Source organism: Plodia interpunctella, chromosome 8, assembly GCF_027563975.2.
Source record: "Plodia interpunctella isolate USDA-ARS_2022_Savannah chromosome 8, ilPloInte3.2, whole genome shotgun sequence".
NCBI lineage: Eukaryota > Metazoa > Arthropoda > Insecta > Lepidoptera > Pyralidae > Plodia > Plodia interpunctella.
Genome location: NC_071301.1, coordinates 9499199 through 9526324, shown reverse-complemented (window position 1 = coordinate 9526324; position 27126 = coordinate 9499199). Strand labels below are relative to the sequence as shown.

The 27126-nt window shown below is 34.5% G+C and overlaps 1 protein-coding gene across 3 annotated transcripts in view; it reads right to left on the bottom strand.

The window, feature by feature from the left end:
• Window positions 1-27126, bottom strand: part of LOC128672084 (uncharacterized protein) — a 76274-nt gene that overhangs the window by 21108 nt on the left and 28040 nt on the right. The window contains exon 1 of one of the 3 annotated variants that reach the window (XM_064436090.1): window positions 25306-25620. The exons of 1 other annotated variant lie outside the window; for it this stretch is intronic. The gene's annotated coding sequence lies outside the window, so the exon portion shown is untranslated. Of the gene's footprint in view, window positions 1-25305; window positions 25621-27126 lie in introns of those variants that run through there. One more of the 3 variants, XM_053748991.2, reaches the window with a different exon arrangement.

Genomic DNA, 27126 nt, shown 5'->3' with positions numbered 1-27126 from the left:
TTTAATCTGTGATCCTTATGAAAGTGTTCTAATAACAAAGAATAAAATTAAATAACAACATTAAAATACATTTGAAATCGATATCAGGAAAAATGCGAATCACGTATACACCAAATGTGTCTGGAATGTTTCTGAACATATATCAGTATTTATTGACATATTCCCAATACTCATATATAGGTACCTCATCATGTGTTACGCAACTTCAAAATTCTACTTACGCAACATTAAGAAATTGCGAGATATGAACAGACAGGAATTTTCATTACTAGACATAATATTATTGGTTTAATCGCAAATGTCTATTTCTTAAAATGTTTCCTGGTAGTAAAATGGCAGGAAACAAGAGTGAGGTCCATGCAGACGACTTGAACTGACGCCATGACCCAGGGTCAGCTTGAAATCTATACATATAATAGAACTGTTAAGTGAGCTATATCTGTACATAGGAGATATTAAAGAAAAATTATTATGTGTGGTCTTTATAAGATGAACAGAAGCCAAAGCATTTTTTGTGTCTCAAGTCTATCTGTATATTTGTTCGCGCATCATACAAAAACTACTTGTTCATCAAGTAGTAATTTGATGCAGTTGTATAGCGGATGGTCTAACTTAAAATCTGGTATTGATTTCATCGCGATACGACAATAGGTAAGTTATTATTAGCAGATGCACGAAATGAACGCGGGTGAAGCCGCGGGCAAACGCTAGTATAAGTATAAATCTTTTTTTTTTTAATTTCATTGCTCCATCGTTCGCCAAAACGATGATTTTGCCAACGTCAAAAAATGTTGAAGATTTTGCGATCGACCTTTCTGTCTGATGTCAACCCTCTTTGGGAGCAAATGGCACAGACAGACACCTAAATGAAATGTCACTACAAAGTGATTGTAAAATTTGAAGGATAAAAATTTCATGCATGAAAACGTTCCTTTGAGGTTAGATTAATGAACTTGAATACGTTTAGCGTTTTGTTTTTGCCAAGAGCCGTGTATTCCGAGGTTTCGTCCTACGCGTTTTCTGATAATAGGATATTTTCGACAGACACTAAACGCACTCTCGAGTTAATGATCTCGACATTGTCCCAAGCCAAGGTGAAGGGTGATCTTCATAAAGAAGTTTATTGTCTGCGGTACAATTCGAAAATTGGAAGGTTCCTAGTATACGAAGAATCTCACATTGATTGCTTAGATTTTTAGTGATAATATAAGCAATTCAATTTTAATTGTACATCTGTATTTAAAATTAAATAATGAATATTAATGTTAATGACTCGTACCGACTACATAGTCTACATAGTTGTAATATTAATAATACTTACACTGTTATTAAAAAATCAAGCATATTCTAAGCCAGAAATAATACATTCAGATTTTTATAGGGAAAAAAAAAACTCATATGGTTCGCCAAAGAAAAAATACAAAACACTTCGTAAGTTTTGTTTTCATTTCTGATAATTATTGGGTATATTTTATGTCGGGAAATAGATTCATAACTCAACCGACAAACAAACCCATAGTTTACGACCAGTGTCTTGAAAATGTACACTTTCCGTACGAAATCGAATGTGTTCTGTGCACACTATGAGACAATGTCTTTTGTCTTATGAGACACTTGAATTTGCATCACTAATGGAATGTTAGCTTATTATCTATAATATCATTTTCTTTTTTGTAGTATACCCAAGAAGAAAATGATATTTGCATATAAATACTATTTAACTAATGTTTGCCTGGAATGTTGCCAGGTGTACCAATGACTACAACAAGAAAACATAGTTTTAACATTTTAATTATTTTTATTACAATTATATAAATATATTTCTAGATATATCATCTCTCTCTATTTATAATTTAAAATAGTCTCAGTTATATTGTAAAAAATAAATATGTACTTAAATACATCAATATGGCAAAGTAAAGTAATTGCAGTTAACACACGATCTTCTAAATCTATGCTAGTTAGCAATATATTTACTAACTAGCAAATTTACTTATACAGTATAACGCTAAAGTATTATGACATAAACAATGTCAGTTTTTCAAAGTATGGATAATAATAAAGCTAAAGGCACCGTGACAACGGAAGGTTTGTCTGCGCTGATATAAACAGTAATTCCTTAGCGCTGTGCTTTGCGTATAGTACGCGTATTTGAATATTTCTTATTAATGCCCTTGTAAATGTCTTATCTAAATCAGTCATTCTGGCCTGTCCAAGACGATATCTTAAATTGTAAATTCTGTTGCCATTTGGATGTTCGCCAGCGGGACAAACGTAATGCACAGTTCAATTATAGAAACAATAATATGAAAGACCGAGGCGTCGCTGAGGCTGATTTCAACTTTTTTTGTTTCAATACATAAATAATAAAATCACAACTGACTAATTCAATATTGATAAAATGTGGCATATATTGTGTTATAAGTTAATTTATAACAAAAAATATTTCAATGAAATATGAATTTACATCCTTTTTACAACACCAACAAAGCAAATAGAAAAAAAACACTGTTTGTGTAAACAACAACAAAAAAAACATAGAAAGAATCTAAAGTTACCCAAGTATTAATATTCAGGAAAACCACTTTTGTTTTCTTATATTCAAGAAACACTTACATAATGTTTAATCAATCAGAATAAATGTTAAACATTATAAAATATAGTAGAAATCAAAAGTTTTGTTTGCCATTTATATAAACTAGAATGTGTGTTTGATGACACGATTAGTTCCGACAAAGTTGAGTTGCACTCCGGACTTTTGTATAACTTCTATTAGTTCTGAAATCTCTGTTGGTTAATAAAGGAACGGTGGTCAGTTTCATTATTTTTCTGGAAAGGAAGGCTATGCTCGTTTGGATATTGAAATTTTTATAAAATGGTGCCAAAGTTAACTTTAATTACCTAACTATTTATTTTTAAACGGAAATTGTTAAAAGCCAAAGCATATTTGGTAAGGTTTTAAGAACTCGTATATTAATGTAATTATAAATAAATATTAAATTTATATTGTACTTCGTTGAAAAAATTAATTCCCAATAGAATCAGCAAAAATATCAGGGAATATATACCGAAATAATTGCCCTTATAATGTAATGAGGTACAGAATCGAAAACAAAATCTACGTAATCTTATACGCGTGTCCTTTGGGAATGGTATAATCTGTTGGTATAATTATCCCAATGTTTGGTAAATGATGTCATGAAGAATAAAAACATAGGTTGATTCGATAATTTATCAATCGTAGAATCACTGGATCACTGAAGTTATAGCTTCTTACTGGTGCAATAATTTTGAAAGTCGGTTTAATGCCTTCATAGATTACACCCTATACGCAAATTTCCACACTTCCGCTTAATAATATAAGTGAGAAGTTTACTTCATCAGTTTTCTCCAATTTTTTTCTAAAGACTATTTTACAAAAAAACACCGCCACAAAATGGCAAGCGAACACATCATTCGACCGAAATGTTACGTTTGTATTCATTTAAAACCATTGAATAAAATTGATGCAAATTTCGATTGCGAGATTTGAGACCAGATTGGTCTCAGTTCTAGCAATGAGACATTAATATGGCTAATTGTGATTCGTACGAGATTCTAAATACTTTGGGACCACTGGTATACAAATATAGTTGCTTTATGGAAGTGTTTTCATCATTAATTTTATAGAATCATATAACTTCCTATGCCACCGCCATGCAAAGTCTTGTACTTGTCAAATGCACATCTTGTGCAAAGAAGATTAGTATAATGACTGTTCGGAATTGTAAATTATGGTGAATTTTCTCTTTATGCTACTGCAACAAATTGGATTGTAACAGCAATTTTGCAACATGTTTGTATAACATAACTGTATAACATAAACTAAAGGTTTAGTAAAATTAGATTAGTTTTTAAAATAAAATACCATCAGTGCCGAACTGTGCCGTTTATACTCGTATTTAAGTAGTGACATTTCTATGACAGATGACGGAACGTGACGATAGATGCCTACAATACAAATTGGATGATGATTACGTCATGACATAAATATACATGGATGGAGAAGACCCTAGCCCAGCAGTGAGACCTTGACGGCTTCTACGTCCTGCACCAATAAGGACCTAAACTTATCCAACGATAAAGCCACAAGCGTAGCTATACATACTGATCGAAAGTTGTACATCTAAAAGCCACTTCGATTCTGACTCGACAAGAAAAAAAATAGTATTTAACGTATTATAAATTTTAATTTAACATTTTTTAACCCTCGACGCAAAGAGAGGGGTGTTATTTTAATGTTTGACCGCTAAGTGTATCTGTCTGTCTGTGTACGTGTACTGGGGTATTATTTAATCTGTGGTACGTGGCACCGTAGCTCATCAATGGGTGAACCGATTTGGATGTGTTTTTTTTATTTTTATTTCATAGCAAATTTTTATGCGGTTGTTCTTAAATATGTTTGATCAAAATTGGTTCAGCCATTCAAAAGTTGTAGCGAAATGAATATTGAAAAACTTTTTTTTTTTTTAATTTGTCAATTAACAAATAAACTTGTATAGCATAGTGGGCGAACGAGCGTTGAAGTTGCCTGATGGTAAGCGAACACCCAGGGACTCCAACCATCCGATACGTTACCGTTATAGCGTTATTATAGCGTTAATCGACTTTTTGAGAAAGCGATAAACTATTCTTGAAGGCCCCAATGTCGAACCTATTAGGGAACACTGCTGTGGGAACTTTATTCCATAGTTTAGTTACGTACAGCGCAGGAAGAAGTTACTATTATAATTATGATTTTAGTGTTATGGTGTCAAGTAAACTGTTTGACCAGGCCTTTCAATGTTCAGCAACCTTGACACGTACGAGGCGGGGCAAAATTTACTAGTTTAGTTTAGTGTAGTCTGCAATATGTTAATACTTGGCTCGCATGCGTGCCGGCAATTAGTCAAAGAATTTAGGTAGTTAAAATGAATACGCCTTTGTCCGAATGTACGAAATTATATTGATATTAATATTACGCGAATCAGATTTTTGGTTTAAACTTATTTGGTCGAAATTGTATGAGCTAAATTATTTGGAGTCATCTATTATTTCAAAAATTGGCCACGAAAAGAAACCATTGTTAACTTTCATTGTCAACAGTGATCTTAGGACCATGCATATTAGCATTTTTATCGATTCTGTTGTACTGTATAACTAAAAATATACTTGATGGATAAACCCTAGGTTTCAGAAAAGAATTTGACACAGTCCGGAACGTTACGTACGTTATTATTCTCAAGCGATACTGCGGAGCACAGCTAGTTCTTAGAAAATTTTGATCTGTATCTCCAGCCTCTAATTCTCGAGATTATAAAACCTCAGTACAAGATCCCGCGATCTAGAATTATTTACCATTTACAGGGCATGCAACTTCTGCACAATTTATATAAGGAGGAAATGTTTAATTAAGAAGCTCTGACTTTAATTTTGTTGTTGAGACAAACGTCCAAACTAAGTTATGGCTTATTGTTGCTACGTCGTAGTGTCGTAGAGTTGCGATCGTAGACAAGCTACGAGTGGCCTCTACGAAAGCGAGTATATCATAATATAAGGGGCTCAAAAGCGCGGTGGTTAGCGCGCTCAGCCTGTGATAGCGTTTAGACACACACACAACTCTCGGTCATTGGATGGGTGACCAAAAATTTATTATCATCTTGAGCTCCTCTGTGTTTCGGAAGGTTTGTAAGCCGTTAGTATTTGCAATTGTTAAGTAGTAGCCCCCGTACTCCTTATCCATCCAAAAACAATTGAATTTAGTTTAAATGCCTGTTGATTTATCATAAAGTTATTAGGTTGGTTATAAGTTAGTTTATCTTAAAGCATTTAGTAAACACAGTAGTTAAAAAACGATGGAGGATATTTTCAGTTAATTTTCATATTATCCAGGTTTTTGTAAAATAATTTACACAAACGAACTTTTTGAATTGAATTTGCGTTTATTGAGTTTCTCGATTAGTCTCCACAGTTTTCAGAATATAATAACTTTAGCATAAGTGCCCAAAGCTAGGCCGGGGGCGGTCGGATGTGGCGAATCATTTTCGGAGGGCGCGGACGATTGATTTCCATAACAAAAGTCCCATCAGGCTTCTCCTTCGCGGACATTATATTTTAGTTGGTTTGAATTTCTGTGTTTAACATTTATTGCCCTTTTGATGATATGATTTCGTGTCGCTGGCACCTAAATTCGATTTTATTTTGTTTCAATTACCTTTTTCAACTAACTAGGTCACAGGTGAGAGTAATCGAGCGATCGATTATTTTGTTATGCCAAATTAAAGTTCGAAGACATAATAATCAAGTTCAAGGGCAAAGTTTAAAGAAAATATATAAATTGCATTGTTTGATAGCTCGCTAGCAAGATTACGTGATAAAATAATATTAATGTCAAGTCGGCTAAAATCTACGTAAAAATAAATAAATATATTAGGACAAACCACACAGATTGAGCTAGCCCCAAAGTAAGTTCGAGACTTGTGTTATGGAATACAACTCAACGATACTATATTTCATAACAAATACACATATAGATAAACATCCAAGACCCGGGCCAATCAGAAAAAGATCATTTTCCATCATGACCCGTCCGGGGATCGAACCCGGGACCTCTCAGTTCAGAGGCAAGCACTTAACAACTGCGCCACCGAGGTCCTCGTAATAAGGTCATTGTCAGTGTGTATTGTAACGGTACTTGTCGGAGAAATTATATGACGGTAGTCGTCGTCGCCGTAGCTTGCTGAGTCAGTCGCCCAGTGACCACTGACCTTTGTAACAAGGTTCGACACTTCTGGGAAATAATAAAGGTATGTGCGCGTTTAATACCTGTCGTTTAACTTATATAAGACTAGTGTCCCGTCGCAACTTCGCTCGGAAACACAATAATTTATACATCTAAACCTTCCTTAGGAATCACACTATCTATTGGTGTAAACCGCATGAAAATCCGTGCAGTAGTTTTTGTGTTTATCGCGAACAGCAGACAGACGGGGCAGAGCACTTTGTTTTATAATGTTACGTAAGGATTATGGGAACTAAATTAAGCTTAGTTTATTCTACGACGTACGTAATTGCCGTTAAGTGGTGTTTATTTGAATTCACTTCAACAAAGTCCACGGCAAGTGTCAGCCTGTTTGGATGTGATCCAAGCTCTCGCAAACTGACACCGGTTATGATCTGCCGACACTGGTTTCAGCATATCACCACTGTTGAAGCCAAATCGCAGTTTTATCGTTGTTCGTATATTCTTTTAAAAGCTTTTATTTAACTTGCAATGTATGTATGCATGTATGTAGTGTTAGTATAATATTATTTACATTGACAATATTATGACATAAGAATATTATTGGCTTAATTGTTTCTATATTATTAAATTAAAACATGAAGGGCAACCATGCAACATAAAACACAACACGTAGCACGTCCTTGTCATCTCTCTTTTTTACACGATGGGTTCGCGATGTGGGAAAAATGAGACGGCATGTGGAAAAATGAGACGGCGTGTGGACAGTCAGTAACGTGCCACGTGTTTCGTGGTAGATCTGTATTTTGTACATTAAAAAAGCATAAAATATCTAATCATCTAATATCAATGTATCGCTCATGTGTCACTAAAACCAATACTATCACTTACATATTAACCATACCGTGGCTAACCTGTCGTGCGATCGTTGTCAGTCATTTACAATAAAGGAATACTAATGAGCAACGGTAGTGTACTTTGAATAAATTATTTAATATCTACTTGAAATAGAAACGGCGGTATTGATTTTGACGACCTCGGTGGCGCAGTGGTAAAGTGCTTGCCCCTGAACCGAGGGGTCCCGGGTTCGAACCCCGGTCGGCTCATGATGGAAAACGATATTTTTCTGACTGGCCCGGGTCTTGGATGTTTATCTATATATGTATTTGTTATAAAATATATTATCGTTGAGTTAGTATCCCATAACACAAGTCTCGAACTTACTTTGGGGCTAGCTCAATCTGTAAAATTAAAAAAATATATATTTGTAACAGAACTATAATAATTAGAGAGAAATTTTATATAAATCAATAATACTTTTTATTCAGTTTCAGCAGTTATATCCTATTTTTCTAAATTCTAAGGCATGGTTTTAAATTAACCAAATGTATAAAGTAAAATTATTGTTATTTCAAACCGAATTATTTGAAAAGAATATTAACATAATACATGAATTTATTTATAACGGCACATTGCCACTGAGGCGCAAGCGCAGATAATAGACTGCATGTCGTCGACGCAGCCACTGAGACTCTGCATATCGCCCCCATTAGTTCGTATCATCCACGTAAGGCCACATAGACAGAATTAGTGTTAAGATATTATTCTCATGGCACTCACGATTGAACCCTCATTTAGCAATAACATTATTTTAGTATAAAAGCATTTAGGTTATATCAGTTATTTTTGGGCATCCATATATTTTCTATTCGGTGTTTTAATAGTACAGTACTATGGTATCTATTAGTAGGCTTTAAATAAAATAAAACTTGCCTAGGTGGGGCTACAGATCTATCATCGCCTACCTATGTGTTTCCTCTCCCTAAATCATGGCACACTTACTGTCATGTTCTGCAGCTGCTAATGAAAGTTTTCAATACATTGTGCGATATTATTTGTATTAACCCTTCGATCCTGGACATAATAAAACAATTGAACATCAATAGGATCGCGTCAGATTGGGGCGCGGGAATTGATAGGTCTACTAAGTAATATTTACAATTTTTTATCACTATAAACGATAGTGGATCGAAACGAAAGTTCTATAAGAAACAAAGTCTCAGAAGCAAAAAGCCGGTGTAACCGGCGACAGGCATCGTTGGAAGGCCGCCAGGGTCGGATTGGTGCGCTGAAATGAGTACTTAATTCGTCAGACGGAAATACTTTCCATTGCCGAGCATTTGAGTTCGGACCTGGAGAGCGGTTTTTGATTTTGTGACATAACTAAAGCAAACGAATAGACACTATTATGTCACATAAAACCAATTAACGCTTTTGACACTACGATCGCCTATCAAATCATTCAACATAGAACGTTTAAAAAATACGAAAATGACGAAGGAAAAATCATTCTCGCGCGTTTTCGTTGAGTTTAAATAATGCCTCTCCCTGTTTTTTTTTTAATTTCTAAACAAAAGTATGGCCACAAATGTTATTTGCGAAAATATATAAAAAATATTGTTTAGGTTACTTAATGCTTTAACTTACTTTAGGTTACTTAAATGTTGCATTAAATAGTTCTTACGTACCTAGTTATCTAACTAATATTATAAAAGTTTTAATTTATGTATGTTTGTTATCGTTCACAATCACGTAGTATCTAGCAAATTGTTTTGGATGAAATTTGGTGTACGGGTAGAATACAACCGAAAATAGCACTATCATAATTACATAATTCAGAAGAGAGTGAGACTTTGTTTTCTTCATAAATTTTTAATTATAATTAGTAGGTATAATTTTATAGTTTTAATTATAAATTATCCTTTCAAGGTCTAATAGCTAGCCAGAAAGTTAACAGATTATAATTAAAATACATCAGCATTGGCGTTCAAATAACCTACATGGTAAATATCAAAATAAATCCATTGACTGATAACAAAAGCTTCATTATAATTTTAATAACAATGCTTGCGTGAATAGCCCTCTACATATTGATGTCGTGTTAATTACAATAGGTTTCAGCTGTTTAAAATGGTAGATAGAAGAGACAATATTGTAAAGCACATGGATAAATAATATTCTATGTAACTATTTTCAAAGCCTGCCTGAAAATCATATCACAATTACACACCTTAAAAGTGCGATTTATTCCACTTTGTGTATGTGCACCTGGGTGCATGTGCTACCCCCAGGTGGTACAGATACACGTATATCGCGGTGAGAAATGTCCACTGGAATTATTCAAAAAGTCTCAAATTATTACCTAGATGAATTGAGTCCAAATGGACACAGTAGACTAAAAAGTCTACTCCATTCACCTAACTGATATCACCTGGGTGATATGAGTCCTAAGGTGATTATAATAAGAATACTTGAAATTATAATACCTGCACCTGTTCACATTGGAATGTCTATATTTGACTTCATATTAATTAAATGTTTTGGTAATGGTATTTCAAATAATGGGATGTATAATCGAATTGATTCGATGATAACTTTAGATCTTGGCAGGCTTGGCTCGGTTCCACGCCAGTGTTGAAGCTTTAAAAGCTTCTTAAAGAATGAATGCAGAGAGCAACTTAATATTTCGTCAATATGCAATGAAAATACTGTCCAAATGTTGTGAAGTGAGAGAAGTGCGTCTTTAAAATTATTCAAAGTATACTGTATTACAAATAACTTTAAAAAATAAAATACGTTTAAAATTTAATAGTTTTTTATCATTTTTTTCCCATTTACATACTTACAAATTTTGTCAACGTCAAAGCAGTTGTTTAGAAATTAGACCTTCACCATAGAATTAGTAGGTACTACATACAACCGAAATACTTGCTAAATCCACTTGACCTTCACTTACAGGTGCTTTTTCACATCAATTTTTTTATAATATTTCACAAAACTACAAACTACTAGAGACAACTCCACAATAAAATCTAAGGTAGTCTCGACTTGGTTATAGTTCTATTTTTAAAAATCCACAACGATCAACGAGCAATCTGTAGGTAACCATAATGAAAATATATCTCTATATCTATTATATTTTCAAGTATACATATCCGAGAAAATGCATGACGTACGTCTCTTGATCTAGACTTTATACTGAATATAAAATCCTTGTCCTGCAAAATTTTTAATTTTAGTGTTATTTATTGTATTTCTTCTACATGTGTTATGTATGTTTTAACTCGCCTAACCTAACCTAAAAGTCAATTATGCCACATTAACCCGTATGCCAATGAATAAATTAGTATTTTATTCTTTTCATAAGTGACAACAAACACAAGGTCATGTTTACCAAAACACCTCTTCATGTAACACATCACACACACACATCAACCCTTCAACCATATCCTTTGACAGAAACCAACTCATTACCATCAGTACCCTTTCAGGGTACAACTAATCATTATTCCAAAAGGTCAAAATATTGTCCGGACAGTCATCATTAGATTCACCTTGTTCCGAAATAACGATAGTGCAGAAATAAGTGATCAGTTTATTTAATTTTTTGTAGATAGATGAAAAACGGTTATGACTATGGATCAATGTGTTTATGGGCCTGTTTAAGCACTTTAAAATAAAATGTCATATTGTAATCTCACCCATAAACTACCCGCTACATAAATCTGGCTGGTGTGATTGGCCACTTATTTCTATTCAACACTTGTTGAATACAATTTTTAACGCTATCTGTTCGATATTTTACATAACTATATAGGCTATCAGATACTTTATCAGCAAGGGGTGAAACAAAATTTGCTGTCAATTCTAACAGTAATCTGTGAACACGTTGTTCTGGCTGCACATTAGTGGCAAACAGTTCACCAAACTCGGCGGTTTTGACGTACACTGTCTGTTGGTTTTTCCAAACAACGTACCTTCGTTCGCGTCAGTATCTGTTCGAGTTCGCCGATAATAATAAATTCGCATCAATTTTTCGTCCACATTATTGTCATTATCAAGTTGTACTTCTACACTCACTATATTCCATTCCTCGTGTTTGGGCAAGCCGAACTAAAGTGGCCTATACTATTCCTTGCGGGGTCATGGTCACGGGGCCAAATGACCAAAAATAACACGCATGGCGATGCCACCCTTATTTTTATGACCAGACTGATTTTATTTCGGCAACAATTTTATGAAACTCGTGATAGGAGTTTTTATGCAAATAAGTAACTTTATTATTACAAATTGTATGATATAATACGAGGCAAAATAAGTTGTTTGATGTTATATGAAACTATTCGCAGACTCTATTAGATTTATTGAAATGTAACAGAGAAAGTACTATCTTCAAAGTTATAGTAACAATGTAAGCGTGGCAGAAAACAGAATAAAATAAGACACACAGATAATAGAATAAGAATATTTTTCCTTGGCTAGGTGATTTACTTTGATCCTAAGCCAAATAGGCTTCTATAAGTAAGTAATATTGCTAAAAGAGTCATAACTTGGAGCCGAGATATCGGCATTGGTGCTAAGTCTGAAGTTACGGTATATTTCATGTAAATACATCAACTAGGTACAAGGTTTACATGTCCAACTTATAATCCGTAATATCATGGGTTCCGTTTTATTGGGCATTATTTTTATTTCGGTTTTAAATAAATAAATATATTAGGACAAATCACTCAGATTGAGCTAACCCCAAAGTAAGTTCGAAACTTGTGTTATGGGATGCTAACTCAACGATACTATATTTTATAACAAATACATATATAGATAAACATCTAAGACCCGGGCCAATCAGAAAAAGATAATTTTCCATCATGACCCGACCGGGGATCGAACCCGAGACCTCTCGGTTCAGAGACAAGCACTTTACCACTGCGCCACCGAGGTCGTCGAGGTTTAAGAAATTTATATTCTCATAAAAAGTAAACCTAGGAATCTAGAAACTGGTTCCACTATTAAAATTACTTTTAATAGTCGTTGTCGTGCAAAAGAAGTAAATATTGAAAAGTAACAAATTCAAATTAATGACTTCACTTGCTTTTGACTGTGGCTACGTATGCAGTGGGGCTAGCACGAGATTTTGGGAGTACGAAATCGTATCGCCATCGACAAAATTTAGACGGAAATTGAATAGCGCCAGCAAATATATTTAAAGAAAGAAATAAAGTATTTACTTATGATTTAAGTAAATGCATAAAAACACAAAACAGTAACAGCAACAATAGACACTATTTCCGACATGGAACTATGTTAATCGGAAACCTATTTAAGAAACGCAAACAAAAGTTTTTCCTTTTAAACTTACTTAAAAAGATGGTACAATATTGTTCCTATCTTTCTTTCCCGAAGTACTTCGTCATTGTCAATTCTTAGACTGTAAAGTGCACAATAACTCTATTGAAACTCATAACTGAACTGTACGGTTGTGTTGACAGAATGCTTTTATGCTTTCATTGCTTTTGCTTATTCAATTTCTATTATTTGGACGGAATTTAAAATTGATAAAACGTCAAGATGACAAAACCAAATGGAGCAGGGATGGACACGTATGCGACAGGCAAATTCAACCATGTGCCCCAGGCATGGGGACGTATAAATTTTACGCCTTTTGGTGTGGATGATATGGCCAAAGGCAGCCATGTTGTGGGAACTAGAAGGTTGGCAGCGGAGAGGCAGACCGAACACGAGGTAACGCGAGGTCACGCTTCTTTGCAGAATGGCGGGAAAACGCATTAGATCGACAGTTGTAGAAGCGGAGAGATACGTTATTCATAAGGTCATGTAGGGTTTTTCAAGAACTAAGTTCCTAAGTAGATGTTTTTATAATTTTAAATTCATTGAATATATGAAGCAAAAGGTGTAGCTAAAGTCGCCCCTCGTTTATTAAACTGGATGCAGTCAATTAGTTGAGAATATTTTTTATACGTTGCCTGAGTTTTTCAAATGATCTAATTAACTTCGAGTTATAATATATATTTGGCATTAATTCAGGTAAAATTAAAAAATCTAATAATCTCACTCAATATTGGAAAATAATCCAATCAAGTGCAATAAGGATAATAACTTTTAAACTAAACTAATATAACTTACATGGACTGTTAATTATTATATGTATAATCCTATGCTTATAGTATGGCCAGCCAATGGATATATTACAAAAGAACTATATCCTCCAAGAGCCAGCCTACTGAATGTCGTGTTTATCGGCCATCTTGATAATAGCGTCGATTGTGACTTGTGAGTCATTAGGTCGAGAATTACTGTTTTTGAACTTCGTAAGTAATAATGTAATGCTGTGTTGGAGTTACCATTAGATCGCAACTACAACAAAAATAAATAAAATGAACAATATATGAAAATGTACAGTCCACAGACTGTCAAGAAAGTGCAAAAAACGGATTTTCGCCGAACTACATTTTTTTTGCTATTGCAATACCAAATATAATGGTAAAGAGTGAAAGAACGATAGCGATCTATCGTCGATTTTTTATGCTATAATATACTTGTATTTAGATCAATGATCGCAAATTAAATCACTTTTGGCTTTACGCCCATTTTGCCACATCTTTCGCCACAACACAAACAATTGTCATAATTTAGCCCAGAAATTAATTCGATACTTACACAAATCCCACTGTGTTGTTACCCTTGAATGTTGACCTCCGATCCACAGAACAATCACATTTACATTCCACCATTGAGTTAAATTGACAAAGATTTTGTACGACTATCATCATTTATTTAAATAGTTTATTAGCATAATGTTGATGATTTAAATATTTTCGCTATTAATATACCCGAGTGGCTGTTTGAACAACAGTCCGATTTCCACGTAAACCCATGGCATCCAACAACCATATTTTTCAAAACAATGTTGTGAAATAATTAAAATACACGCCACAAAAAGATACTTAAAATATCCCTGTTTTGCCTGCGCATTAACAAAATAGACCTATATGCATGCATACATCGTCAAACCATACGTACATCTCCATTTCGGGGCGCGCATTGTAGCTAACCAATTTTGGTACAATCAGAAGAAGTAAACAAATCTCGTCAGCTTTTACAGATTTTTTAAAATTTTCTATTACGACATTGAAACATGTTGTGGAAGACATACCTACAATACGAAATTATGGATAATGATCTATCAATATATCTATATATTCTATATATATAAAACTCTTCCGTTACTGAGTGACTGACTGACAGACAACGCACAACCGAAACTACTGGGCGCAGAAAGCTGAAATTTGGTGTGTAGGTTCTAAGGACAGGTAGGGCAGCACTAAGAAGGGATTTCTTGAAATTCCCACGGGAAATGAATTTTTACCCACATACGAAGTTGTGGACAAAAGCTAGTATAGCTAGTGTTTTATATAATTTTAATATTGATATCTTCGTTATTATGCCTAAGCCGGCGCCATTCTTTTATAATTGCTTTAAGAAAATCCTCTTAGAAGCGGTATAATTCGCTCGAGACTTCAAAGTCAGATTTATTCAGCATACAATTTTCTCATTGATCCCCTCAATGTCTGGGATTCATGTGAAATTATTTATACCGCGTTTAACCAAAGACGAACTTGTTGAATTTTGTGCGGATATTATACGAGACAAAAATGAAGTTTAATAGTTATCACTTTTATTTATGTGTCTCCTTGCAAGCAAAGTTGGGATTTTCAGGTTCTTAAAGCAGGTCACAGATTTTTTGAAAACAAAGAGTTTTTGACGAATTCCTAATGACAATTATGAATAAAATTAATGACAGCTTTGACAAAATCATTTTACTATTTTATTTTGACATGAAGTAAAATCGACAGTGGACATATTTTCTTTGGCCAAGACTTTGATCTTGGACTCTTCAATGTGAAATTATCTGTTATAAAATTATCTCGGGGAAATCACACCCGTATAACAACAAAGAAACTAGTACCAAAAAAATAAAAATATTGCCTATTACCGTTATCACTTACGGGATAGACAGAGTCGTCAAGGGACGTAAAACAAGACCACTGGATAACGGGCTGATATTGGTGGAAAAGTTAAATTAAAAAAAATGGTGCGTGGTTTCCCTGAGACCAATGCTGGGGATAATAAAAATGATGGAGGCGACTGCCGCATGGCGACGACACCAGATAGATTCAAGAACGTTGCACTACAAAACTTGATACAGCACATTGATATATACGGGAAAATCAAATCGTCATACATAGAGACGTTCAAGCGAGACAGCTTAAGCCTGTCTATGATCACTGCGTCTGGCTATCGCAAGCTGACCCGCGAAAAGCACCCGGCTCGTTTGTTGGAAGATAATATATTGGAAGACAAAATAAGTAAGTTGTCTGTGACGACCAAAGTATCTTCCTTGTACCCCGGACATGACCTTGGGACCAAAAAGAAGAGACTCAAGAAGTTTCAAAAGGTGTGTATTAAGTGAAATGTAAATATTACGAGTGTCCTGTTTTTGTAACACTGATAATTATGTCTTGTATCTGAATAAAAGCTACAATATTCCTTTATTTTGTGTGTTTAAAGCGCGAAATATAGCAAAGGCTAGATAATTATTATTACCAGCGTAATGACACCACTGCTGGGGCATTTATGGACGGATAATGATGATGCGATTCCTCTTGGCTCAGAGGCAGAAGATGCAAACTCAAGATATGCTGGTTTAATCACGTCAGGGATGATATGAGCATCAATGGACAAATAAGGATGCCGAAGACGCTTAATGTCGGTGAAAGCAATAGATAAAACACTAAGATTAGAGACAATGACGGATGATCATTTCCAAGCGAAAAATAATAGCCTATTATATCTAAAGTTGATATAATAATTTAAACTTTATTATTTAAACCATAATTGAAATGTCAACTAACACCTTCCGCAATGTGTAAATGCCATTACAAAACAATTTGAGAGAAGTCTCAACAGCCACCACCCTCGACTCTGAGCGACAATTAGAACGACCACAATCAATGCTCGAGCCTTGAACTGTGGCTGGTCGATACATAGCAATAACAATAATGATTTTGCAACGTTAATGAGCGGCCAACTTGATGTTAGCCATCATCATACAAAACAAATAACTTAAAAATCACTTAAAATCTTATGATTTTTAGTCATTTATTCCGTCGATAATTATCAAACATCCTAAGGTATATGATTTTTAGATGCCAGACAGGCGGCCGCGCGGTCGTAAAACCACAACCGAAAAAAATCTGGCGAGAATAAAATCGGAAATACGCTAGTTGAGACAGAACGGTCATTCTTATAGCTTAGAACGTCGTTAGAATAGGACTCCTTCTTATTCTCTCGTGGATTACGTAAGTTTGGCATCTGATTGGCAACAACAGCATTTCCAAAGAGGGTTGACGTAAGACAGACAGTTGGTCATAAAATACAACCGAATCTTAAAAATTCAAAAACGAAACTTAATGATAAAATAAAGAAATTAATTAAATAATTAAATCAATGATTTGACGACCTCAGTGGCGCAGTGGTAAAGTTCTTGCCACTGAATCGAGAGGTCCCGGGTTCGATCCCCGGTCGAGTCAAGATGGGAAATTATCTTTTTCTGATTGGCCCGGGTCTTGGATGTTAATCTATATACGTATTTGTTATAAATTATAGTATCGTTGAGTTAGTATACCGTAACACAAGTCTCGAACTTACTTTGGGGCTAGCTCAATCTGTGTAATTTGTCCTAATATATGTATTTATTTATTTATTTAATGATCGATAGAGTATAGAGTGTGTGGTCAGATCTTAATTACAATAACATGACATCATCATTTTTAAATTTCCCTTGGAAGCAGATACGCGGGGCGCAGCTAGGAATAATATAAACACAGACTCGAGACTTTTGCGAAGGGCAAAGAATATTCAACAAAGAATGAATTACATCATATCGAACGTCGAGATTGAGGAATTCAATCAAAGGGACTCAAATCAGAATTCCTCATCCCTATTGATGTAATTCCGTGACACCCACATTCAGCGGCGTAGCTATCAAAAGGACTCAGGACCTCAAGTCGAGGGCGTTGGATCGAGACTAGATTTAATCCATACTAATTACAAGTTTATTTGTTAGACAAAAATAAAAAAACTCCCGACTTTCAATATTCATTTCGCTACAGCTTTTGAACGGATGAAACGATTTTGATCAAACATATCTAAAAATTATCTATATTCTATAGCATAAAAATTATATATGAAATAGAAAAAGACGCATTCATATCAGACAGACAGACAGACACTTAGCGGTCACACTTATAACACCCCTCTTTTTGCGTCGGGGGTTAAAAAGAGCCTTTGTTAGGGCCCGATCTTGTTTGCACCTGGGCATTACACCTGGATACGATATCTTCTTAGGGATTCTTAGGTCATTCTTATTTGCTGAAAAGAGTTTGTGTAGCTTCGAGGCAATTCCAGATTGATTATATGCAGAAATATTGTTAAAAGGTAATTTTTGCAATGACTTTGGTCTCCGAAAGTGACTGATAAAGAGAGATTAAGGGAGAATCGATTTCGTTTCTAAATATTATTTATATGCTCTAGTTTTTGATGTTATCACGCAAAGTAACGCCAACTTTGACCCATCATTATTAGATAAATATAACAATTTATTGGATAATCAAAATTAATGATCCCCTTCCCTCCAGTTACTAACGTCATTAATTTTATAGTTTCATTAAGTAGGTACCGTCATAAAACGAGATTTATTATCTCTATGTACCTGGCAAATATTCAACTTTAATACTTTGCAATAATGTGAATTGCGAATAATATATATATATATTACAACGTTCTTTTTATTATTTGTATTATATTAAATGGTTCAAGAACTCTCTAACTACTATAAAAGCTTGTGGCAAAAATGAGATATTTGTAAAAAAAAATGTTGTGTAACACACACTCCTGCGCTACTTTTTATTATCTGTGTACCCAGTTTCCTTTTTTAAAAATTATTATTCATATGCATATGTGTGATTTTGGCAACAAATAAATGAATTTATCTATTTTATCTAAAATAACCTAGAACAAATATGTAGCAGAAGTCACAAGACAATTAGAGACTGGTACCTTGATGCATTTCCGATAACTTGGTTTGAATATGAAGAAAGAGACTGCATATGCGCTCGAGTACGTGACTGATTTATTGATATCAATGGTAAATCACGTATTTTTCTTTGCTTGAGATACATTATGCGACTCAAACAAGTTTCTTTTATAATCTTCAAGCTTTTATTGTCGTCACAGAGATCTTGTTTCATTCAACGCGTGACAAAAACTAGTACGTGATGTAAACCGTTGAGAAGTTCCCACATTGGGAGCCGATCCTGGGTGCACCATAAGGTCATGTGGAGGAGAGGGTTGAAGTCAGGCAGACGGCCGGTCGTTCACAGCTGAATATCCATAATTAAAAGGTTTATTTTTTACTTGATTAATTTGCTTTCATTTTCCTTTCTATAGAAATAACATAGATAAATACACAAAGACTAATCTTAATTTAGGCTTAATTTTCACCTGCGAAGTACAGATTTTTTTTTCTTTTGAACATTACGTTGAATCCCCTGACAATATACATAATAAGAAAACTTTAAGTTATCTTTTCATTATACAAAATTTGAGAAAATCTCCAATGCATATTTTATTTTTTAACGAAATTTGACGCGCAGAGGTATCTTGCCTGATAAATTATTTAATATAATACTCATTAAGTCTAATACAATTATTCACTTCGATTTAGATCCAAAGCAGAATTTCCACCTGGCCCGGCCAACTTTGTGTATTTTGGGAATCTTGTAATATATCTACAGACAGTCGCGGCCAACGTCTATTTCCAGAATACGTGGGAAATCACATTTAGGAACAAACGGTCAATGACAAAATGTTTGCAATTTCTTTGATCGCGTTATTAGTGTCGCGAATTATGACGTCAATGTGTACATAATAGTAAATTATGATCGTTCCTTATAGTATCTGTCTGTAAAAAAATATTTTAAATATATAGATTTTGCCCGCGATTTCGCCCGCGTTTCCATAATGTATTATGTTCTGTCAAAATCTCGGGTTCTAAGCAAGTTTTATATTACAAGAAACACACATTCTTCATTCTTATAGAACCACAAAACTCCTGACAAAACATCGTTAGTTATATGGCTACTTTTGAACCAGGTACCAATATATATTGAAATATATATTTTGACGAAGCATATTGCGTATTTTGAACTGTTATGTTTTCAACATTCGTTGTGTTTAATAATAGTTATCTCTAATTGAAATACACAATGCTAAGTTTAATGCACGTACACCGCTGACTTCCCAGGAACAGTGGATGAAGTGGAGCAACAAACTTCACCGCTGCCTTTTCTTCAAAATAAAATAACAAAGGTAAAGAGTAGGAATATAAGATAGGAATTATCTTACTTATTTTTCTTCTAAATCAAAAATAAATGGTAATCGATGAGAATATTGAAGTTAAAAAAATTGAAAAATATTGAAGTTAATTCTCATCGATTACCATTTATTTCTGGAGTTCCATAGACGTTTTATAAAATGGTATTGGTAACTATAATATTACAATGAAAAGTGAACAAATTACGTAATTGTTCAGTCAACATAACGTATTTGACGATAATCGAGTAGATTTCCTTTTCAATTGGTTCACTAAATGGGCTAGTCCTGAACAAATATTTTCATGTCAAACGTATTTATGTGACCGAGTTAAATGTACGTCGATGTCGATGTTGTCGATGAAATATGTAAAGATCGTTTTTCTTTGTTTACATTACAAACTATTTCAGTCATTTATTCAGAAATTAAACCTTCACATGCACTTTTTCACGTCAAACTTTATATTATATCCATACTCCGTACTAATATTATAAATGCGAAAGTCTGTCCGTCTATCTGTGTGTCTGTTCCGCTTTCACGACTCAACCTCTGGACCGATTTTGGTATGGTACATGTATATCATCAAAATCGGTCCAACGACGTGAAAGAACCCCGAATTAATCTCAATCAGTTTACCTCACGGTTTTTTCCATTGCCGGAAGCGAGTGGTCCTCTATGAAAACTACTATCCATGAGTCAGATTGGTCATCAAACTCATGTGGCACGAGTAGGATTCGAACCTGGGACCTTTCGATAAGAGGCCATTGAAATTAAATAAAAAATTATGTAGTTCTTGTATGAAAAGTATGTACGTAGTTTACCAAAAAGTCTTTGGGGACGTAACTTTTTTTTGTCTGGCCGCGTGTTTTCTATTAACTGGCGGTTATCAATCTACAGGTACATTGCAAATTCTACTCTATCCCCACACCATAAGGTCCATGCAGAGTACCTTGATAAGCGATTGAGTTCATATTATTATTTCAGATGAATGGCTCAGGGTTTACGAGTTAAAGGGAAATAGTACGTAATCGGCAGTCTGTCGCGCCTGTCTGTCTGGATTTGAACCTAATTAAACTAGATTCTTGTTATATAACGGAAATTTGGCATCCTATACTTTACACTAGCTTTTGATGAATGATAAATTTCACGAGTCTCTCTTCATAAATAATGTACGTTTCATTTGATACCACCCTCCCTATACCCGCCTCGTAGGATTGCAATTTTTAAAATTAATGGATTAACAAACTAATCACAATTTTTCACTAACAATTTCATATTCAATTAAAAATGAGGAAGTTACCACATACATAAGAACATAACAACACAAGCTTGCCATCCCTATTTAAAATAGGGCTTCCATTTTCAAATTCCAAATATTTTATTTTTATCTACCTTATTAATTGTATGATATGAGACATATTTTTAACTGTCATAAAAACTTTTTTAGCCGTCTCTTACAATTGTGAAGACAATTTTTAACGCTATCTGTTCGATATAAAGCTACCAATCTTTTTAGGTATATTATATGAAAATACTGATTTTATTTTAGTAAATGTGTGTAAGTGCCACAGACATCCAGACGTGTGATTGATGCGATCACGCCTCACGTTTTCTAAAATAGCTTGCACCAAAAATAAAATCATTCGGTTTCTATGACTGTGTCAGAAATCATTGTGAGGTTGCTATATTTATATAAATCTTTCTTATTTTTCTGAAAGTGTTTTCGTAGGTCATGTTCTTTAGGTCCCTATGAAAATTTTAGTTTATATTGTGGCTAGAACTAGGTGCAGCCGGTCTTAGTTGGTTACACCCAGGTGTAGCCGATTTATCTTAGGCCAGACTTACGTTTAGCTGTTATCATTCCGGCTATACCTAGGTCTTAGTTGGTTACACCCAGGTGTTGCCTGTTTTTTACCATCTTGGCTAGACCTTGGTGACCTATTTATTTCATTGTGAAGAATATAGTGGAAAATAAGATTTATTCGATAAATTAAATTGAAACAATATGTACAAAGCACAGATTACTCTAACTTCTCTAGTTTGGGAACTATTGTACCCTTTTTCAAATGTCTGATTTTAAGTTTCTGTGTGCTTCATCATTGCACTGCAGGAACATCCATGCTGTTTACCATTCGAGATACAGGCTCACGGCTAGTTAGCTAATGGATGCAACGCCCAACGCGGTGCACTTTTGTTTTATGTTTTATGTTTTTTTTTCTATTGTGCCAAGAAACTGCCAATAAATGCATTTTTATTATTTTTTTTTTTTTTATGTACAATAAGTTTAACTACTCAAGTATAATTAACATAAACATAAACATACAAACATATGGGTGAAATGTCAACAAAACTTGATGAACCTACATTAGAAGCTTCGTAATGCCGGCTCCGCACTAGCCGCGAACAGTTCGCAAAACTGTTTTTCGGTATACATTGCTGATTTTTCATTGCGGTAAATAAAAATAGTAATACAAATTACGCAATGTTCATACATTCGCGTGGGCATCTGTCCCAGTTCGGCGATAGTGCGTAGCAATAACACCCACGTAGGGTCATATTTTATACAAGTCTAAGTCGACGCCTAAAGGCATTTGGCATGCCTTTTACGAATACCTGTGACGCCGTACCGGTGGCGCTAGTTAGTGGGTTTTTTAGAGATTTCAATTAAATATTAGGTCCTTACATATGAAATTGGCGTTTTGTTGTACTGGTCACTTCAAATTTGTCCGATTTGGTTAGGAATTGCAAATTCAAATTTACACATGTATTTTTCTATTTGCGTCACTTTCTTTACAAAATGGAAAACTTGAAATATCGCGTTATTTACGAGTACGAGTTCCACCGTGGCACCAGTGCTGCGGAAACGGCTCGAAGGGTTAATGATGTGTATGGCGGTCGTGTCGCAAAAGAAAACACGTTCGTTCTGGAAATTTCGACTTGCAGAACAAGCCCCGTGGACGGCCATCGCAAACCACGTCCGAGTTAGCTTCAGGCTTCGTCCGAGTTAGCTTGAAGCAAATTGGGAAGATTAAGAAACTTGAAAGGTGGGTACCTCACGAATTGAGTGAAGCAAACCGGCAAAGGCTTTTAAATCAAAACATTACCTGTGATGAAAAGTGGATTCTCTGCTCCAACAGATTAACAATTTTTTCGAAATTTGGATAACTTCTTCCAAGGGAAAATATTCGACTCCGATAGGGCAGTCCAAACCGCCTTCAAAGATTTTATTGATTCCCGTCCGAATGGTTTTTTTTAGTAAAGGGATCAATGAACTATCTATGAGATGGCAATAGTGCATAGATAATAATGGTTCTTACTTGGATTAAATAAATATATTATATTAAAAAATATTCGACAATTTACAAAACGCCAATTTCATATGTAAGGACCTAATATTATAGTTATTTTTACCAATTCAACGTGCCCTTCAGACCTGCTGAACTTTAAGCGTATGTTTACATTTTCCCAAATTAAATCTGACACGTGACCACAGTGACGTGAAACGTGACTCAAATAAGTATGTAATTAATATTCGATACAATGTTAGAATTTTACTCCTGACGTTGTATTTCTTTGTGAAAATTATTGATTGATTTGCTGTGGTATTGATTTACCCGATTTGTTTATATAAGAGTTTATATATTGTATGAAGGACGCTTTGACGATTATGTTTTTTTAATATTATTTTTTACTTTGTTTCCTAATAGAAATGAGATAGGTAGATGCTGCATGAGTTTGTATACCAATCTAACTCATGTAGGTACAGTCTGCCACAGAGAAATCTGAGCCCGTAAGAGATGGTGTTCAAATCGCGGGGGCGTCAGATTTCTCTGTGGCAGATTGTACATAGAAAACAATTTATTTTCAGTTAAAAACATCGAATATTTACGAGGATATATCGGGATATTTGCACTCCGGTACACTGCTAAACTCACAGAATAAAATAAAAATAAAAAAACATTTATTGACAGTTTCTAACAAACAAAATTCAAACAGCCAGGTATTCGTAAAAGGCATGTCAAATGCCTTTAGGCGTCGACTTAGACTTGAATAAAATATGACCCTACATGGGTGATATTGCTCCACACTATCGCCGAACTGAGATAGATGCCGACGCGAAAACATGACCATCGAATAATTTGTATGAGTGCCGAGTATTTACCGCAATGAAAAATCAGTAATGTATACCGAATTCGGCAAAGTTTAGCGAACTATTCGCGGATCGTGTGGAGCCTGCATAAAAAGAAGAAATCCGAAAGAATATGTTATAGGTCTTCAGTATCAGCGGCTCAGAAACGTTGTGAATGGTCTGAGTGTTATTACAGACAAGCATTGTGTTACCGCTAAGTGTTCCGTTCGGGGACGGAAGAACTAGTGGGACTTTCACAATGGTTAGTTTTGTTGGAAATAACTTTTTTCCACAAACACAAAAAAAAATGCAGAAATTAAAGAGAAAACTGAAAGGTAACGGTAAACTTATCCCACGAAGCGATCTATTCCAGTCTTGCAGTGTAAAAAGTTTTTTTTATTACTCAGAGGGTAGGCTGGGCATGTTTTGCTTGATTTTATACATGCCATATTAAAAGTGAATGCAAAAGTCTAGAATAATAAAATCAAATTAAAAACTATTGTGACTTTATCCAGTATATACGTCTGTCTGATCGTGTTAATCTCAAAAACTATATTAAACATATTGTAAATGGGTGTACTGTTAAATGTTTTTTTTCCATGTGATATCCAATGGAAATACGGAAGGGGATTTTTATATTCCTTTGCACCATTAATGCACACAGCAGCATCATGTCTGAAACACGTGTACAAACTACCTCCAGTCTGATCACAATCATTTATGTTGTAAAAATCGGACTATACCTACAATACATACCAAAAATAATTATTGTAGAAGGTCTACAACCGCGCCCCTCTACGAGCTACGACGCTACGAGTCACGTCTACGAGGTTGTGAGTAATCGAATCGTGTAATAGGACAGTCTGACATTTTTGGAAATTGTTTTATGAAGTTTGATGTTTTGCAAATGTCATGAAAATGTTATTGTGATAGTAAAATTATATTAGGTACTTGGTGTAAGACATTTTGATATTGTTTGTTTGGCAATGACGATGCCATTAAGTAGATACATTTCATGTACTTACATGAAATGTAACTCAATAAATTTTGTTTCAAGACAGTTTACTTTGTAATGAAAGCTCAGTGATTATAAATATTTTGATCGTAATATTTTTTTATTTACCATAACACATCGCTCTGTTCAACTCTTACCAAGAATTTACAAATTGAGCACTGTACACAACTACACGTAACAAAGCGAGCACTTATCACTAAAATAAACTATTATAACTACACAGTTAGCACTAAACTATTTAAAAAGTTCTCATTTTGAAACTACACGACGCGCGTAAACGCAGCGCGCGTAATTTAAATTTCGAAGGTGAAATATTTTGTCGTAAATTATTTATATTCAGCCAGTGTTCATTGTCAGTTTTATTTTTTAATTTGCGTAAGTATTTAGGAGTGATTGGAACGCGAATGTGTATACGCGACGCCGTCTTTTTGCCGACTGAGCGGTTTGCCGGGCGCCCACTACTTGGTGGTCACTGGTATGTACTATCGATGATTTCGATCTTGATAATAGCCGTGACAAGGGGGTCAGGGTTTAACTTGAATCCATCTACGAAAATCTTGTGACTTTTTGTATACTTAGTTTTGATATTTAGGGGATATTTTGCCTCACCTCTCGGTTAGCGATAAAAGGTATTAACTTCCAGAGAACTAAATTTAGAAACTGTATTAAACCATATAAATATATCAACTTCATAACCAAAATTAAATTTGACCGAAAACATTGTTAAGGCTAGATTTATTGTATTATGACTATTTGTTTTGTGAACTTTGCTAGAAAAAATAATACTATTTTTAATTTTATTTCTTTATTTTTTAATTTAAACTTCACAATTGCATTATTTGCAGATAAGGACAAATAATGAAGTGTGTAGTTACATTTTGTAGAGCTCTATGAACGATTGTATTTTTAAACGATTTTAATTTTAGATATACATACAAATATTTTTACCAGAAACCATTATAAAACTCCAGTTTACGTGAATGCGTTAGTGACATTATTGCTTCGCGTTTCACACGGGTACTGCTCTGGTTTGAAGAGATGCTAACGTCTGTTACGTAAATGTCTTCCTGTTTGTGTGGCCACGAAATATGCATTTAATGTCATCTGTATATATATAACTCTTGCGTTACTGAGTGACTGACTGACAGACAACGCACAATCGAAATTACTGGGTGTAGGAAGCTGAAATTTGGTGTTTAGGTTCCTAGGACAGTGTAGGGGAGCACTAAGAAGGAATTTCCTGAAATTCCCACAGGAAACGGATTTTTGAAGTTGTGGGCAAAAGCTAGTTTAATTACAGATATAAATGATGCTCGTAAGGAGGTTTCCGTTATCGTTATAGATGAAAGGGATAGCAACATAGGTGTACTTGAATTGTCTTTGGATCAGAAAGTTCTTGGTAGTACTGACTTGTCTTACCTATAGCCTCATAGCTTTCCATAGGTTTTAACATCGACCTAATCGACCATCGACCGAATCTCTTTAAAATTCCTTCATCGACGGACATCAAAACAACGGATGGCGATGTAGAATCGGCGATTTGAAAATGGCAGTTTCGTGGCCCAACTGCAATTCTCAGTTTAAGCATCGCTTTATGTGTTAGCCAATAACTTACATTGTAGATGGAGCCGATATGATGGAAATGTATAGAGAATACAAACACACATTATTGCTTTCTTTTTATATGGTAGATTAAAATCTGAGCAATTTGTAGACATCCATCTTATATATTTTCCAGAATATCACATTTTTTAGCGCCGCTGGTTGTAGCTCTGTTGTTTTCTATAGGTTTTGATATTGACTTGTATTGTCGGGGTCTCTATTTATAAGCATAAAAAATTAAGCCATAATGTAACACAGCATACTGTACTATGGCATAATGATTTTTAAGCATAACGTTCTTACGCATAACAATTTCAACCATAACTA